Consider the following 15,817-nt stretch of genomic DNA (forward strand, 5'->3'; position numbering starts at 1 on the left):
CTATCCAGGAGTAGCGAGATTCCCAACGTGCATCTGTAGGCAGTGGAAGAATGCCAATAAAGAATAGGAAAGGACTAAACATGCCAGGGGAAGCCAACTAACCATGGTGAATTGGCCACCTCTATGTGAGCTGAGGGAAGATACTAACTGTGCCTCCTTGGAATACCAGTCTTCTCAGTTGATTTTATAATTCTTTCTTTGCTGTTTCTTTTTTTTTTTTTAATTTTTTTAACGTTTTATTTATTTTTGAGACAGAGAGAGACAGAGCATGAACAGGGGAGGGTCAGCGAGAGGGAGACACAGAATCTGAAACAGGCTCCAGGCTCCGAGCCATCAGCCCAGAGCCCGACAAGGGGCTCGAACTCACGGACCGCGAGATCATGACCTGAGCCGAAGTCGGCCGCCCAACCGACTGAGCCACCCAGGCGCCCCTTTTCTTTGCTGTTTCTAGTTACCTTGTTTTCTTAACTCTGGTTGTATCCAAAATCTATTTTTGTCATAATTCATTATGCTATTTCTCTCACTTTTTAAATTTTATTTTGCTTCTAGTCCTGTCTCCTTATTTGCTAATATCTGGGAATATCATGAGAGGGTATATATCATGTTATTTAGGTTTCTTGAATAGTTAGAGGGTTGGTGATCAGTAGTTTTACCATATTTTCATAAAAACCTAATACAAGTCTGCTTTATAGTTGATGTTCCTTCTGACAAAGATGGAGAAATAAGGATTAGATGATTAGATTTACTTTCAGGCTTTAAAAGATAAAACAAAATATTGGATAAAATATAAGAAATCATAACACAGTTGACATCAAGGAACAAAAGAAAGTTATTCCTGAAAATGAGGAAATAAATAAGATAAAAACTTGAGCTTACTGACTGTAGAAAGTTTCCATGGTGCAAAGTGAAGGATTCTAGCAAAGTCCAAACTGTCTGAGTTAACCATATAGAACAGGAGGTCCAGGGAAGCCAAGGTGGCTAAGTTCACAGAAAGTGCTGGGGAGGAGAGCAGTACACAGAGAGAAGACTCCCAATGTCTGCAGAAGAACCCTCTTATGTGTTCATTTGGGTACCAATCAGCACATGTGTGTAAACAAACTACCCAAAGCCAGAAAGAATTACCCAAAAGAATTAGGAGGGAAAATAGGAACTAGAGATCACACAGGGCCAAGAATAGTGCCTGTTCCCAATAGCCAAAGTGAAATACTTCATAATTCATGTGGTATCAGTCAGAGTTCTAAAGAAGGTCTTGCTTCAGTAAGGTGGAAAAAAAATTTACTCCAAACTTAATGATGCTTTGGAATTGCCTAACAAAGCCTAAAACCAAGACCCAAAAGTATCAAACTGATTCCAAGTTCCAAGTAACTTAACTGTGCTGCAAAATACAGATCAGTATATTTACCAAAAAACAAAAACAAAAACAAAACAAAACAAAAACAACAAAAAAACTAGAACACAACAAAACAAAAACAATAAAACAAAGAAAAATAGAAAAAAACAAAAACGAAAAACTCTGAATCCAATAGGGTAAAATTTACAGTGTCAAGTATTTGATAAAACATTACCAGGGATGCATGCAAGGAAGCAATAAAACGCAATCCATAATGAAGAAAATATAGGGAATGAGGAAATGGCACTTCATAGAATAAGCAAAAACATTAAAAAATGCTATTATAGCTGTATTGCACATGCTGAAGAAGTTACAAGGAAGACTAAACATGTTAACTAAAGACATGGAATAGATTTTTTTATTAAAAAAAATTTTTTTTTAATTTTTATTTTTGAGAGAGAGACAGAGTGTGAGTGGGGGAGGGGCAGAGACAGAGGGAAACACAGAATCTGAAACAGACTCCAGGCTCTGAGCTGTCAGCACAAAGCCCGACATGGGGCTGGAACTCACGAACCACGAGATCATGACCTGAGCCAAAGTCAGACACTTAACCAACTGAACCACCCAAATGTCCCCCCACCTTTTTTAAAAATTTTTCTTTTTAAGAGACATGGAATAGATTTTTTTAATGTTTTTTTTTTAATTTATTTTTGAAGGAGAGAGAGAGACAGAGCATGAGCCTGGGAGGAGCAGAAAGAGAGGGAGACACAGAATTTGAAGCAGGCTCCAGGCTCTGAGCTGCCAGCACAGAGCCCGATGCAGGGCTCGAACTCACCAGCCGTGAGATCATGACCTGAGCTGAAGTCGGACGCTCAAACGACTGAGCCACCCAGGCGCCCCGGAATGGATTTTTAAAGAGAACATAAACTGAACGTCTCTAGATGAAATCTATGCCTGAGATGAAAACTATACTGGATGGGATTAACCCCAGATTAGATATTGCAGAAGAAAATATCAGTGAATGGAAGATATAGCAAAAGACAGCATTCAAATGAAACATAGGGAGAAAATTATCTGAAAAAAAAAATCTGTGTACTTTAGCAAAACTTCAAGTGGCTAAAATGTGGTTAATTGCATCTCCAAAGTAAGAGAGTGACAGAAAACATATGGCTTACAATTAATGACCAATGTTTTTTCAAAATTTGGTGAAAACTATAAATTTGCAGATCTAAAAAGCTCAATGAGCACAAACACAAAGATGTGAAGTACAGTATACTAAAGCAAATCATAATGAATTGCTTAAAGTCAATGATAAATAGAAAAAGTTTTAAAGTAGTGAGGGACAGACACATTATATGTAGAGGGACAAAGATAAAGGGCACAGATTTCTGGTCAGAAACAATGTAAGTTACAGGATAGATTGGAATAGTATCTTCAGTCTATCAAACATATATAAAACCTAGAATTTTAAAGTCATAAAAAAATATATTTCTAAAAGGAAGGTGGGAGTGCCTGGGTGGCTCAGTAGGTTAAGCATCTGACTTTGGCTCAGGTCATGAGCTTGCAGTTTGTGAGTTTGAGCCCAGAGTTGGGCTCTGTGCTGACAGCTCAGAACCTGGAGCCTGCTTCGGTTTCTGTGGCTCCCTCTCCCTCTGCCCTTCCGCCACTTGTGCTCTGTCTCTCTCCATCTATCAAAAATAAATAAAATATTTTAAAAAATAAAATAAAATAAAAGGAAGGTGGAATAAAGATGCTTCCAACATAGAAAAGCTGAAAAAACTCATTGCCAGCAGACCTTTACGACAAGAAACATTAAAAGAAGCACTGTAAAAAGAAGAAAAATATTGCAAGATAGAAGTCCGTACCTGTGTAAAAAGGCAAAAAGTACAGGAAATGATCACCAATAGGTAAATATGATGACTCTTTTCTTAGTATCAAAATATCTTTAAATGTATTAATCATGTAAAGCAAAAATAACAGTATCATGTAGTACTTGTAGCATATATAGAACTAAGATGTATTACAATAAATAACGCAAGGACTAGAAAAAGAAAAATAAATATACTAGTATAAATAAAGTTCTTATTCCATACATGAAAAACCATACTATCACTTGAAGGGTAGACTATGATAAATTAAAAATTTGTACTATAAATGTTTATTGATTTTTGAGAGAGAGGGGGAGAGAGAGAGAGAGAGAGCGTGCACATGCATATGTGGCAAAGGGGCAAAGAGAATCCCAAGTAGGCTCCATGCTATGAGCACAGAGCCCTGAGGCAGGACTAGATCCCAGGAACCATGAGATCGCGACCTGAGAAGAAATCAAGAGTGAGTCACTTAACCAACTGAGTCACCCAGACACCCCTAAAAATGTGTACTATAAACCCTAAAGCAATCACTAAAGGAGCACAACAAAGAATTTTATCTCAGAAGTTTAAAAGGAAAACCCATTTTATAATTTCTATATTAAGACTATAGACTTAAATCCACCATATCAATAAATCTATTAAATGCCTGATTATCTCAATTGAATGGTAGAAATAATCAGATTGGGTAAAAAAATCAAGACCCAGTGCATCTAGGTAGCTCAGTCGGTTAAGTGTCCGACTTAGGCTCAGGTCATGATCTCATGGTTCATGAGTTCCAGCCCTGCACTGGTCTCTGTGCTAACACCTCAGAGCCTAGAGCCTGCTTTGGATTCTGTCTCCCTCTGTCTTTGCCCCTCCCCGGTTCATGCTCTGTCTCTCTCTGTCCCAAAAATAAATAAAAAAACGTTGAAAAAAAAAAATTTTTCTCTCTCAAAAATAAATAAACAGCATTTTTTTTTAATCAAGACCCAACTAGACACTGCCTGAAGCTAATCTACTTAAAATATAATTGCGAAAATAAATAAATAATAAATATGGAAAAGACATACATGTTTAAATTGGTCAAAGAAAATAAGAGTGGCTATATTAACGTCAGATACAATAGATTTCCAAGAAAAATATTACCAAGAACAAAAAGGGTCAGTTCATCAAGAAACATACTAACTAGGGTGCCTAACTCTTGATTTTGGCTCAGGTCGTGATCTCACAGTTTGTGAGATTGAACCCTATGTCAGGCTCTGCGCTGACAGTGTGGAATCTGCTTGGGATTCTCTCTCTCTCTCTCTCTCTCTCTCTCTCTCTCTCTGCCACTCCTTAGCTCACGCTTTCTGCCCCTCTCTCAAGATAAATAAACATTTTTTAAAAAGAAACATACTAAACAAAAATACTTGTATACTCAATAACAGAAATGTAAAAGGCATGATGCAACTAGAAAAATCCATAATTATAGAGATTTGAGCAGCTCCCTCTTGATAACTGATAGAACAATTAAATGAACAATCAATACAAACATAGATGAACTATACTGTCAACCAATTTGGCCTTGTTGACATTTATAGATTACTCATTAACTGCTGAATAAACTTTCTTTGTGAGTGGACCCAGAACATTTGCCATGACAGGCCAAATCCCAAGCCATAAAACAAATCTCAATCCATTTAAAAAGTATTCAAGCCATACCAAATTTAGATCACAAAGAAATTAAATTTGAAATCTGTAATGAAAAGACATCTGAGATAGCTCCCAAATATTTGGAAATGAACACACTTCTAAATAACCAGAGCGCCAAAAAATAATCCTCAACAAACAAGCATACACACAATGAACAAAAGAAACCTAAAGAATTAAAAGGGGAATTAGAAATTATTTTAAGTGAATAAAAATCAAAACGAAACATGTCAAAATTTGTTGAGATGGGGTTAAAGTGGTACTTAGAAGGAGATATGTAGCACAGAATACCTCTATTACAATTGAGGAAATATCTAAAATTAATGATTTTAGATTCCCACTGAAGAAACCAAAAAGGAGAGCAAGTGAAGCCAAAGGTAGCAGAAGAAAAGAAATAAAGGTCAGAACAATAGTCAAATAAATTAAAAAAAAAAAACACATAAGGAATAATATCAAATATTAGTAAAATTAAAAACTGGAGGTTTTTTTTGAGAAAATCAATAAAATTGATAAACCTTCAGGAAGATTGATGGGGAATAAAAGAGAGGAGACAAACTATTAACCTACCAACATCAGGAAGCAGAAAGATATTAACCCTCTAGATTTTACAGGTATTAAATGTTTAATAAAAAGAGACCTTTATGTTAATAAGTTCAACACCTTAGATGAAATAGATACAATCCTTGAAAGAGTCAAATGATCAAAATCTACTTATTAAGTAATAGTTAACCTAAACAGTTCTTTATATGTTAAACAAATTAAATCTATAATTAAAAAACTTCCCACAAAGAAAATTCCAAGTAGTGATGTCTTCACAGGTGAATTCTACCAAGCATTTCAGAAAGAATTACTATCAATTATATAGCAAGTCCTTAAAAAAATTTGAGGAAGTGAGAATATTACCCAAGTCACTGAGGTCAACAATATTCTGATACAAAAATAATAAAGAGATATTTCAAAACCTAAAAATTACAGAAGCAATATTCCTTATGAACACAAATCCAAACAATTTTGACAAAATGTTGACAAAAGAAATCAAATTATATATAAAGACAACAGAATTTAAATAAAAATAATAAAATTCCATTAAAAATGATAATATACCATGAGGAAGCATAGAAAACAGGATTTATTCCAATAATGTAGGCAAAGTGTAACATCAAAATGAATTGGTATAATTCATCTCATGGACAAAATATATATATATGTATATATATTATATAAATATGTATATACGTATATATATTATATAAATATGTATATATTTTTTATATTATTTATACATGTATATATTATACAAATATATATATTTATATAAATATGTATATATTTAGATCCATATATATACATATATATATATATATACACCAACAGATGAAGAAAAAATTGACAGAAACTAGCATCCAACCCAGGAAGAAAAAAAAAAATCTCTCAGCTAAGTAGCAATAGAAGGGAACTTCCTCAAACTCAGATACGTCTGACTCCAAAACCTGTTTTTGAATGCTTTGTCAGGATTACATTTATACATTAATCAGGAAACACAAAAACAATCTAAAGCACATCACTCTGTTTTCAAAATACCTAAGAATCTGTTAGTATTCTCTCCAATGTATACTCTATACAGGAGTAGCACAAAACTCTCCCAAGGAAATATGTAGGATGGTGTACTCCTATTACAGCTTTCCAGTTCTTTTTCTTTTTTCTCTTTTTACTTAAGGTTTATTGAGTTTCTCTTATGTACCAACGTTAGCTGACTTGTAGGAAGACCAGAACTTCTGCTATGCTGTTGTGAATTGTCTTCAGTGATGACTAGACACAGGACAGACCTATCTCAAGTAGAACGTGCCATCGAAAGACTTAATAAATAGCCCATTCACCCTGGCGTTTCTTAAACCCTATTGCACAGAAACTCACTGTAACATCAGCAGCTGTATACTTAATATTATGGACTCCACGACAAAAGCTGAGAAAATTCAAGAAGCATTCACAGAATACTGTTTTCTCCTACGATAAATGCCCACTTGAGAAAAGCTGTTTCATGCAAGGGAATATTAGGGAATTTTGAATTGGAGAGTATTTTTTTCTAAAATCCATAATTTGAATTTTTTAATAAACAAGGCCATATTATATATAGAAATGGAATCACATTAAGAGCTATCTGGAGGGCAAGGACCACATTTGACACCACTTCTTATGTGTAATACCAATAAGTATTCGTATTGAAAAAGGTAGGTGTTTAATATTTATCTTCTAACTCCAAGCCAGTGATTTCTCCATAGCACCAGACTATGTTCATTTTTGGTCAAATGAATATATAATTCTTATGAATAATATACCAGTCAAAATATATTACTGATTAATGATAATCACACATTGTTGTGTTTTCTCGTTCCTGATAGATGTTTAATTTATAATGTGAAGCAAAAATGACATAGATAAGTGCTAAGTGCTAAGTGCTAAGTAATAATGTCAGTCCTGAAGGCTAAATTTATTTTTTCATTTTTCTGGAGAGATGGTATTGAGACACCTGGGCTTCTTCCACCTGACGTAGCATGACCCACTGGAAACTGAATAGAAGGAAAAAATGACAATGACATTAATTGAACATTTACTCTGTGCCTAACGTAGTAGAGGGTTTATGTATTTATTAATCCTACACTTGTTGAGTAATTACTATCTGTAAGACACCATCTTTTGTGCTGGAAACACGATGGTGAATAGCACAAATCAGTCCCCTTACTGATACATTTCTGTGAAGGAGAGAGGGGCGGTAAAAAAGAAAGTAAATAAATAAGGTATCTGTAGTCAGTGATAAGTGTTAGCAGAAAGTAAAACAGGGTAATTGAATAGTGACTAGAGGGGTAACTCTTCTGAATTCGATGTTAGGAAAGACTAAAACATAAATGGCAAGTGTAGGCTTGAAAAGAGATCTGGGGGAGAAAATTTTCAAGAGTTTTTCAAAGGGGACAGCACAGGCAGAGGCCCCGAGGTGAGCACACAGCTTGGCCTCCTCAAGAGAAGGCAAGGGACCAATATAACCAAATGAGAGGGAGGGAGGGAGGGGAAAAGTCAGGGAAATGCAGGAACTTGTAGGCCATTAAAGGAAGTTTGAAATTATTCTAAGATGAAGATTCTTTGGAGAGACTTAAGCAGGGGATAAATATGATATTTTATTTGTATTTTTAAGAGATCTCTCTGGCCAGTCTGGAGATCATATATATAATGCTAAGACTGAGGAAGCAAGAGTGAAAGCAGAATGACTACTTGGGAGGTTAATTCAGTACTTCAGGAAAGAAATAATGGTTGTTGGCCTAACGTGGTAACACTGAGGAAAGAGAGTCAGTTGGGTGGATTTGGAGCATAATTTGAAGGTAGAGCTGACAGTCCTTTCTAATTTCTTGGATTTAGGAATGGAAGATTATGGTAGAAGGAAAGTCGAGAATAATACTGCAGTTTTTTAGTTGAGTTTATATTGGTGCCATATGATGTCTCATTAATTTCTCATTGTAAGATTGCCAAACAAACATTAAAAATCCAAGGAACGCATGATGGAAGTTCAGGAAGAGGAAGAACTTGCCTACACAGCCAGGGAATGGTGGGATCGAGAGGCAAATCCAAAGAGCAGTATGCTTATTTCTACAACATCATCACCCTTGGTAACAGTGCACCCTTTGTGCACTCTGCCTGCTTTGACTGGACTAGAAAATAAAGAGCTACAAAAAGCAGTGATTCCTTCTGCCAAGCACAGACTCTACTTGAGAATTTTAACTTGTGGGGGACTTGCAGCAGACCGTTACATTTGGCATTATTTTTTTAACTGCTGCCAAAATCTACCTTCCGACTTCCTCATGTGTGCTATTAGAACTCTCATACAAGGCCTAATCCCTCAGCTGTATAAAACCATTAAAATATTTGAAGATAGAATTGTTTCCCCACAAGAGAAGATCTTCACTCACTACACAGTGTTTGGAAAATGGACTTAAGATGATTTTGAGTTGGTTGCTAGTTTTGTTTTTAAGAGAATGCTTTTAGAAGAAAATATGTTATGTTTTTAAGAGACTTACTTCATTTTTTTATTGGTAGTATGGAATTAAAATTTTCTGCATGCATGTTTGACTGAAAAGTCAATATTTCCTCCTATTACTGGGGACTTCAGGTTATACAAGTAATATTTGATATCTTCCTTAGGTCAATTCTATACCATTAATGGTAGTTTTATTGCCTTTAAAGAAAGGGAAAAGAAAGAAAAGAAGATATGTTTAAAAATAAATAACAATAAAAAACATTTTTTTTATAACTGATGCTCCCTTTGCTTAGCTTTGCAAGAAAAAATAAGTCTCTCTGCTCTTGGGATAATAGTTCTCCTAAAACACCAATAATCATTAGCTAGAGAAAAACACATATTCTTCATAATATATGCCCTACATAATATGTTTACCCAAAGAAAAGAGATTCAGAATATATGATACTGCCTGGGGTGGGATGATTTCTTCTAGCATAAGTTAATTATTATGTAGGCTAAAACAGCTTCATAAAGATGTCTTCAGACACTGTCTCAGAAGAAGTTTTCAGGCTGAATTTGATTTGCCCTTTCATTATCCCTATTAATTTAAGGAAAATTATAGCACAAAGGAACATTATAATGATTTATGATTCTTTGTGATAAATGTTGGGTAGAAAAATCAGTAAGTGAATGAGATAAGCCCATAGCTATTATTGTGAAACATAATTTGTTTTCATGAAATATAAATAATGGTCTAAAATAGAAGCAAGGAAATCAAACTTACAAAGAAATGCCAATTAAAGATGAAGACAATGAGTTTATAAAATGATATTTGGAGAAGTGTTATCAATAATATCATAAATTTAGAAATAGCCTTCATGCCTAAAGATAATAGGAAAATAGTTATATAAATTTATCCATTCATAAGTCCTTATAATCATGTTTTCACAGGCTTATGAGTCAACGAAATGCTTCTATGATAAACTGAAATGGTACAATGCAAGGGTAACAGGTTGCTCCCACCCTAGGCTAAGCTCTGCGTTGTATACACTAAAGCATTGTATCAGGTACTCCTCACCACTCTAATAAATAGCTACCATTGCTGTCTCCATTTTCCCGATGTGTTAGGAATGGCTAGATGAAATGAGTTTCCAACTAACACGTAATAGGTGTTAGAGCATCTATTTGATTCGAACCTGGTGTGTCAGCTTTCCAAACTCATGCTCTTAATCATGACTTGCCCCCTTTTCCTTAGGATTGTCACAATGTCTCGGCTTAACTATCTTTAGGATGATTGAATTTCATTTTTATTGCTTATTGCTCTTCCGTGAATACGCAGCCAAGAAAACACTCAGAGTGAGTGTGAGTCCACCCAGGAACTTAACAAGGCACACCCTATAATTCTGATGGGCTTCAAAATGTATCATCCTGGTATCTCATTAACATACTACGGAATTAGGATTTCGCAAAGCTCTTCTGTTTTAGTGACTGTGATGCCCTCACAGTAAGTAGAGTTTTCTTGAACCTTTTAGCTGTGAATTTCTATACTGTATCTTTATACACTTGGTTTTTGGTTTTGGTACTCACTGAATAATGAAAGCGTGATATCCAATATGCATTGATTTTACATGTTGTTTGTATAGGCATCTAAGGGGATATTAATTTTGCCTCTTTCTCTGTGCTATCAGCTTCCATTTATCTGTTTCATCCTCAGTGTCATCTGCTGTAAGAAACCCATAAGCTCGATTCTTTTGGATGGTCCATTGGTATGACTACTTATAGGACACTAGACTTCCCAATGTCACTCCATCTTCACTGGCTGCTCCGTCCTTCTCAGTCTTCTTCACTGATCATCCTTAAATTCTTACTTCTAAATATCGGAGTGTCCAAGACTCAACACTTGGACCTCTTCAGGGTTATTTCATCCATACCTATGGCTTTAAATGAATCTTTTATTTGATGACCCTCAAATGTTATATCTCAACATAAGTATATCCAAATGCCCATATGAAAAGTTTCATGCGCAGGTCTAAATAGGTATTTCAAATGAAACAAGCCAACAAACATAAAACAAAAAACCCCCTTCTCCTGCCCCTTCTCCTTGCCAGCCTTAGTAAATAGCACCGGCACCACCATTCATCTCTGAGGGCTAAGTTTATGCCCTCACCTATAATCCATCATCACATCTTGAGGCTTTATCTTCAAAGTGTATCTCTAGCCACTCACATCTGACACCACCACCACAAAGTGTCTTGGTTCACTTCGACTCTCAGTACAGCTTCTAAACGAGCGGCCTACTTTTGCTCAAACTCCTCTGAGCCTACTGTCAGACTTACCAGTTTCAGTCACCAGCTCGATTGCCGGCTCTATGACCATATGAAAGTTACTTAATTTCCGCATCTAAGTTTCCTCATTTATTAAATAAAGAAAACAATATAAACACCTCACAGATTTCATGTACGACGTAAGTAATTCAAGATAAAATGCTTTTGGAAGTGTTGTCATCACATCATTAGCAGTTAGTTATTATTTTAAGCCAATTTAATAGTCAGTTTTAATACTTAAATTTGATTATGTCACCTTTTTGTTCCAAAGTCTCCATTGGCATCCATCACAATTGGTTATCATCCAAAGTCCTTACCATGACCCCCAAACTCTAAAAGATCTGGACCAGTGTTACACCTGACTCCATTTCTAATTTCTGCCTCCCAGGTTATGGTGCCTCTTGTTTTCCCTGTGTTCCCTGAATTTTCTTAACTATTTCAGCCTCACATCATTTTTCCAGGTGCCTCTGCTTGTCCCTCTTTGCCCAGGTCCTTGCAAAACCTTCTCATTTTGTTAATGTTTTTGCTCAGGATTTACCCACATTTCAGGGATGATATGCCTTCCCTATAAAAAATAACACCCCCTAACAGTCTCCATCTTTTTACCTTGTTTTATTTTGCTTCATCTCACTCATCACAACCTGATATACACTTATTTGTCCATTTGTTCATTCCCAGTTCTTCTTAAAAGCAAGTAAACTCCATGAAAATAAAGACTTACTTTAGCAAGATTGTTGTTCACTTCCATATTTCCAGTACCTGGAACAGTTTCTTGTACTAATAGGTACCATTAGCTTATTAATAAATACCAGCGAATGAACAATTGCCTAAAATGCATAATAATTATCTTTTCACATGTCTGTCTCCTTCAGTAGACATCAACCTATTTTCATTGCTTGAGCCATAAAAAGCACTTAGTGAATGAATGTAGTCAGAAAGACTATTCCCATGGAAAATGTAATTGGGGAAGGTGTGATGTCAATGCAGCTCCTTATACCTGTGACCAAATATTTAATTTACAGAAAATCTAAACTACTTCTTTTCTTTTTAAAATGTTTTTAAAAAGTTTATTTATTATGAGAGAGCAAGAGAGTGGGGGAGGGACAGAAAGAGAGGGTGAGGGAGAGAGAGAGAGAGAGAGAGAGAGAGAGGATCCCAAGCAGGCTCCACGCTGTCAGCACAGAGCCTGATGCAAGGTTCTATGTCACGAACCTTGAGATCATGACCTGAACCAAACTCAAGAGCCAGAAGCTTAACTGACTGAGCTACCCATGTGCCCCTAAACTATGTCTTTTCTTTCCTGGTTATCATTTCTGATATTATTTTGCTCCTTTTCGTTGATTAAGTACAGGTTAGTTCTGCGAATATGGATAATGGGTTGCATAATAACAGCTGACAGTATCTCTGACACCAAAAAAAAAAAAAAAAATGGACCCAAATATTAAAAGCCAGTAAACATGTTTTGAACAATTATTAATTCAAATTTAGTTGCCTCAATTCAGCTTTTGAGATTCTCCTTGACTTTGAACATGGATATGTCTTTTTCATGGATTATTATGGCCTAAATTCTGTGTTCTAATGGCAAAGACAATTACTATCTGAGAAAAGAGACAGAGGGCAAGAGACTGAGGATGGCAGTGGTGTTGGAGTACCTGGTGGAAGGCTTGAGGAACCGACTGGAAGATCACAATATACTCTAACAGTCAAACCCTCTTAACGTGCTTATGCTTTTAAAATTTTCTTAAACATTTTTTTATATGTTTATTTACTTTTGAGAGAGAGAGAGACAGAGAGACAGAGCGTGAGCGGGGGAGGTGCATAGAGAGAGAGGGAGACACAGAATCTGAAGCTGGCTCCAGGCTCTGAGCTGTCAGCACAGGGCCCCATGCAGGGCTGGAACTCATGGACCGTGAGATCATGACCTGAGCCGAAGTCGGAGGTGTAACCAACTGAGCCACCCAGTGCCCCTAAATATTTTTTATCATGAGATCTTTCTAGAAGTTCCTCCAGGAGTTCATATTGCCAGAAATATATTTCATTTGAAATTCTCTTTGCTGAAGTCAGCTTGAGAGAGATAGTAGAAATCATCTCTGTTCAAAAACTTAACTGAGGTATTTTTACTACCAAAAGGAAAGGTACAAAGAATCATTTGATCATTGTAAGAATAAAGAGGAAAAATTCATTGAGAGTTCATGCATGGATTTATTGAGATTCATTTCAATCAAATCTATTGCACAAGTATCTAGTCTAAGGTAAACAAAACATGGCTTTGGAGAAGCGCATGCCAAAGTCATTTTCTGATCTGAACAGGTCAGTGAGGTCATGGCTCTAACCACACGAATGAGCCCTGGCTGGGCAAGAGAGCAGCAGGATACCCACAGAGATCAGGGGCTGGTGGTGAACACCTGAATCTGGTAGTTCTGGTTCTGACACTTCCTAGCTTCCAGAACATGGGGACATTTCTTAACTTCTTCATTAGTCACACTCGTAAGCATGGATGCTATCTAACAGGATTGCTCTAAGGAGCAAATGGATGTCACTTGGTTCAAGCAAGCACCACGTTCTGGAAAGGGGGCAGTATGGCGCTCGCTGCTGGGTAACTCCTAAGCGAAATACTTCAGGAGCTACAAAGCAGTGGAGGGTAGAAAGAGTGTGCTGATGCTGGTAAGCGAGAGAGAGATCGTTCTAGTCTATCTGCCTTAGTGTGTTATAATCCAGGCTTATCTGTCATTTTCCTTCTTGCAAGATTTGCACCAATTCCTCTGCCTGAAATGCTCTTCATGCAACATACTCTCTCCTTTGCCAGAACTCCCACTTGTCCTGTAAGTCTCAGCTCAGATGTCATTTTTCCCTAGGAGGCCTGCCAGAGCCCACTCAAACTAGATTAGGCCCATCTTGTCCCCATGGTACATTCTTCTTCATAACACAGCTGGTCTTGTGACTACTTGTGCAAAATCTCTCTTATTGGTCACACAGAAAGTTCTAAAGGGCAAGGACTCTGTTAACCATCAGAGTATAATACAAATGCCTCTCACATGAGTGGATGCTCAATACATGTTTGTTGGGTGAGTTATCAAGTAATTTTAATCCACATCTCTGAATAGTTAGGAATATAAAAAGACAGCAGAGGGATGAAACATATGTAGGGGGCAAGTAAAGAAATTTAAAGAAGATCTTGAACAGTTGGCTTTTTCATAGAAGATGGGTGAAACATAACTGGTAAAAGTGCCATGTATTATCGTATGGTATAGAGCCTGTCATATAATACATGTTCAATACCCATTGAGTAAATAAATGTATAATTAAATGAATGCGTATATAGTTAACATGAGCCCTCTGGGACTCTGATGTAAGACATTCTAGATGTGATTATAACACAAGGAACAACACTTAACTGTTAATATGAAATGGATTATAATTTCAGGAATGGAAACATAAAAGATTGTTGGGGGATCTTTCTTTTCTATTGCATTTACAGTTATTCAAAATGCCTTGGTTCGTATTTATATCTGTTCATAGATATGAATTGTGAGGGGGGAAAGAGTGACTTGAAAAGAGTTTCTCCTACATTTACAAAAACGGTGAAAATATTACGGTTTTTTTCTACGTGTAAAAAGGTTCACATTTACCGAAGTAACCTAAGGACCAAATGTAACCAAAAAGACACTTACTGGAGAAAGGAACAATTTTCTTTTTCTTTTTTTTTTTTTAATTTTTTTTTTAACTTTTTTAAATTTATTTTTGAGACAGAGAGAGACAGAGCATGAACAGGGGAGGGGCAGAGAGAGAGAGGGAGATACAGAATCAGAAGCAGGCTCCAGGCTCTGAGCCATCAGCCCAGAGCCCGACTCGGGGCTCAAACTCACGGACCGTGAGATCGTGACCTGAGCCGAAGTCGGATGCTTAACCGACTGAGCCACCCAGGCGCCCCAGGATCAATTTTCATTGGAAAGATAAAGTCAGTTTTGAATCTGTTCAGACCAAAATGCCTATGGGAATTTCTAGCTCTAGTGGAGGCTGGGGCAAATTATAGAATCTCTTTTTACTCTATATAATAGTATCAGACTCATATTATTCCTGTATTAAAAGCATAGTTGTACGTGAAATGTTTAAAACAGTGACTGGCAACTGATATTCAAAGGATATCAGTCATTACTTTAACAACAGTAGTGATGTTGGTACTAAAGAGTCTACTAGAAAGTGGAATACATAGGCCTGGAACTGAGGAAAGAGATCAGGGTTATCCACACACATTTGGGAAAACTCAGTACAGAGGTAATGATCAAATCTATAATGAAAAAAAAAAAAAAAAGGGTTTCCTAGAGAGAGAGAATCGTTTGAGAAAAGTTGACATAGAAGGGAAAACGTCTCCTGGGAATATTTATATCCACATTGTAGATAGTAAGGGCTTATTCAGCGAAGGAGCTAAGAAGAAATTGAAACAGTGCGGTCCTTTTTTTAAAAAAAAAAAAAGCCATTATATAAACTGCTAATCAAAATACATTTCTATTGAGTTAGAAGATAGTCTCAGGACTGGCCACAAAATATGACTCAAAATAAAACATTATATAAAAACAATGTGTGTAAAAAAGTTTCTTTGGAGAAGGGGATGATTTATGTTGAA

Source organism: Panthera tigris, chromosome B1 (assembly GCF_018350195.1).
Source record: "Panthera tigris isolate Pti1 chromosome B1, P.tigris_Pti1_mat1.1, whole genome shotgun sequence".
Classification (NCBI taxonomy): Eukaryota; Metazoa; Chordata; class Mammalia; order Carnivora; family Felidae; genus Panthera; species Panthera tigris.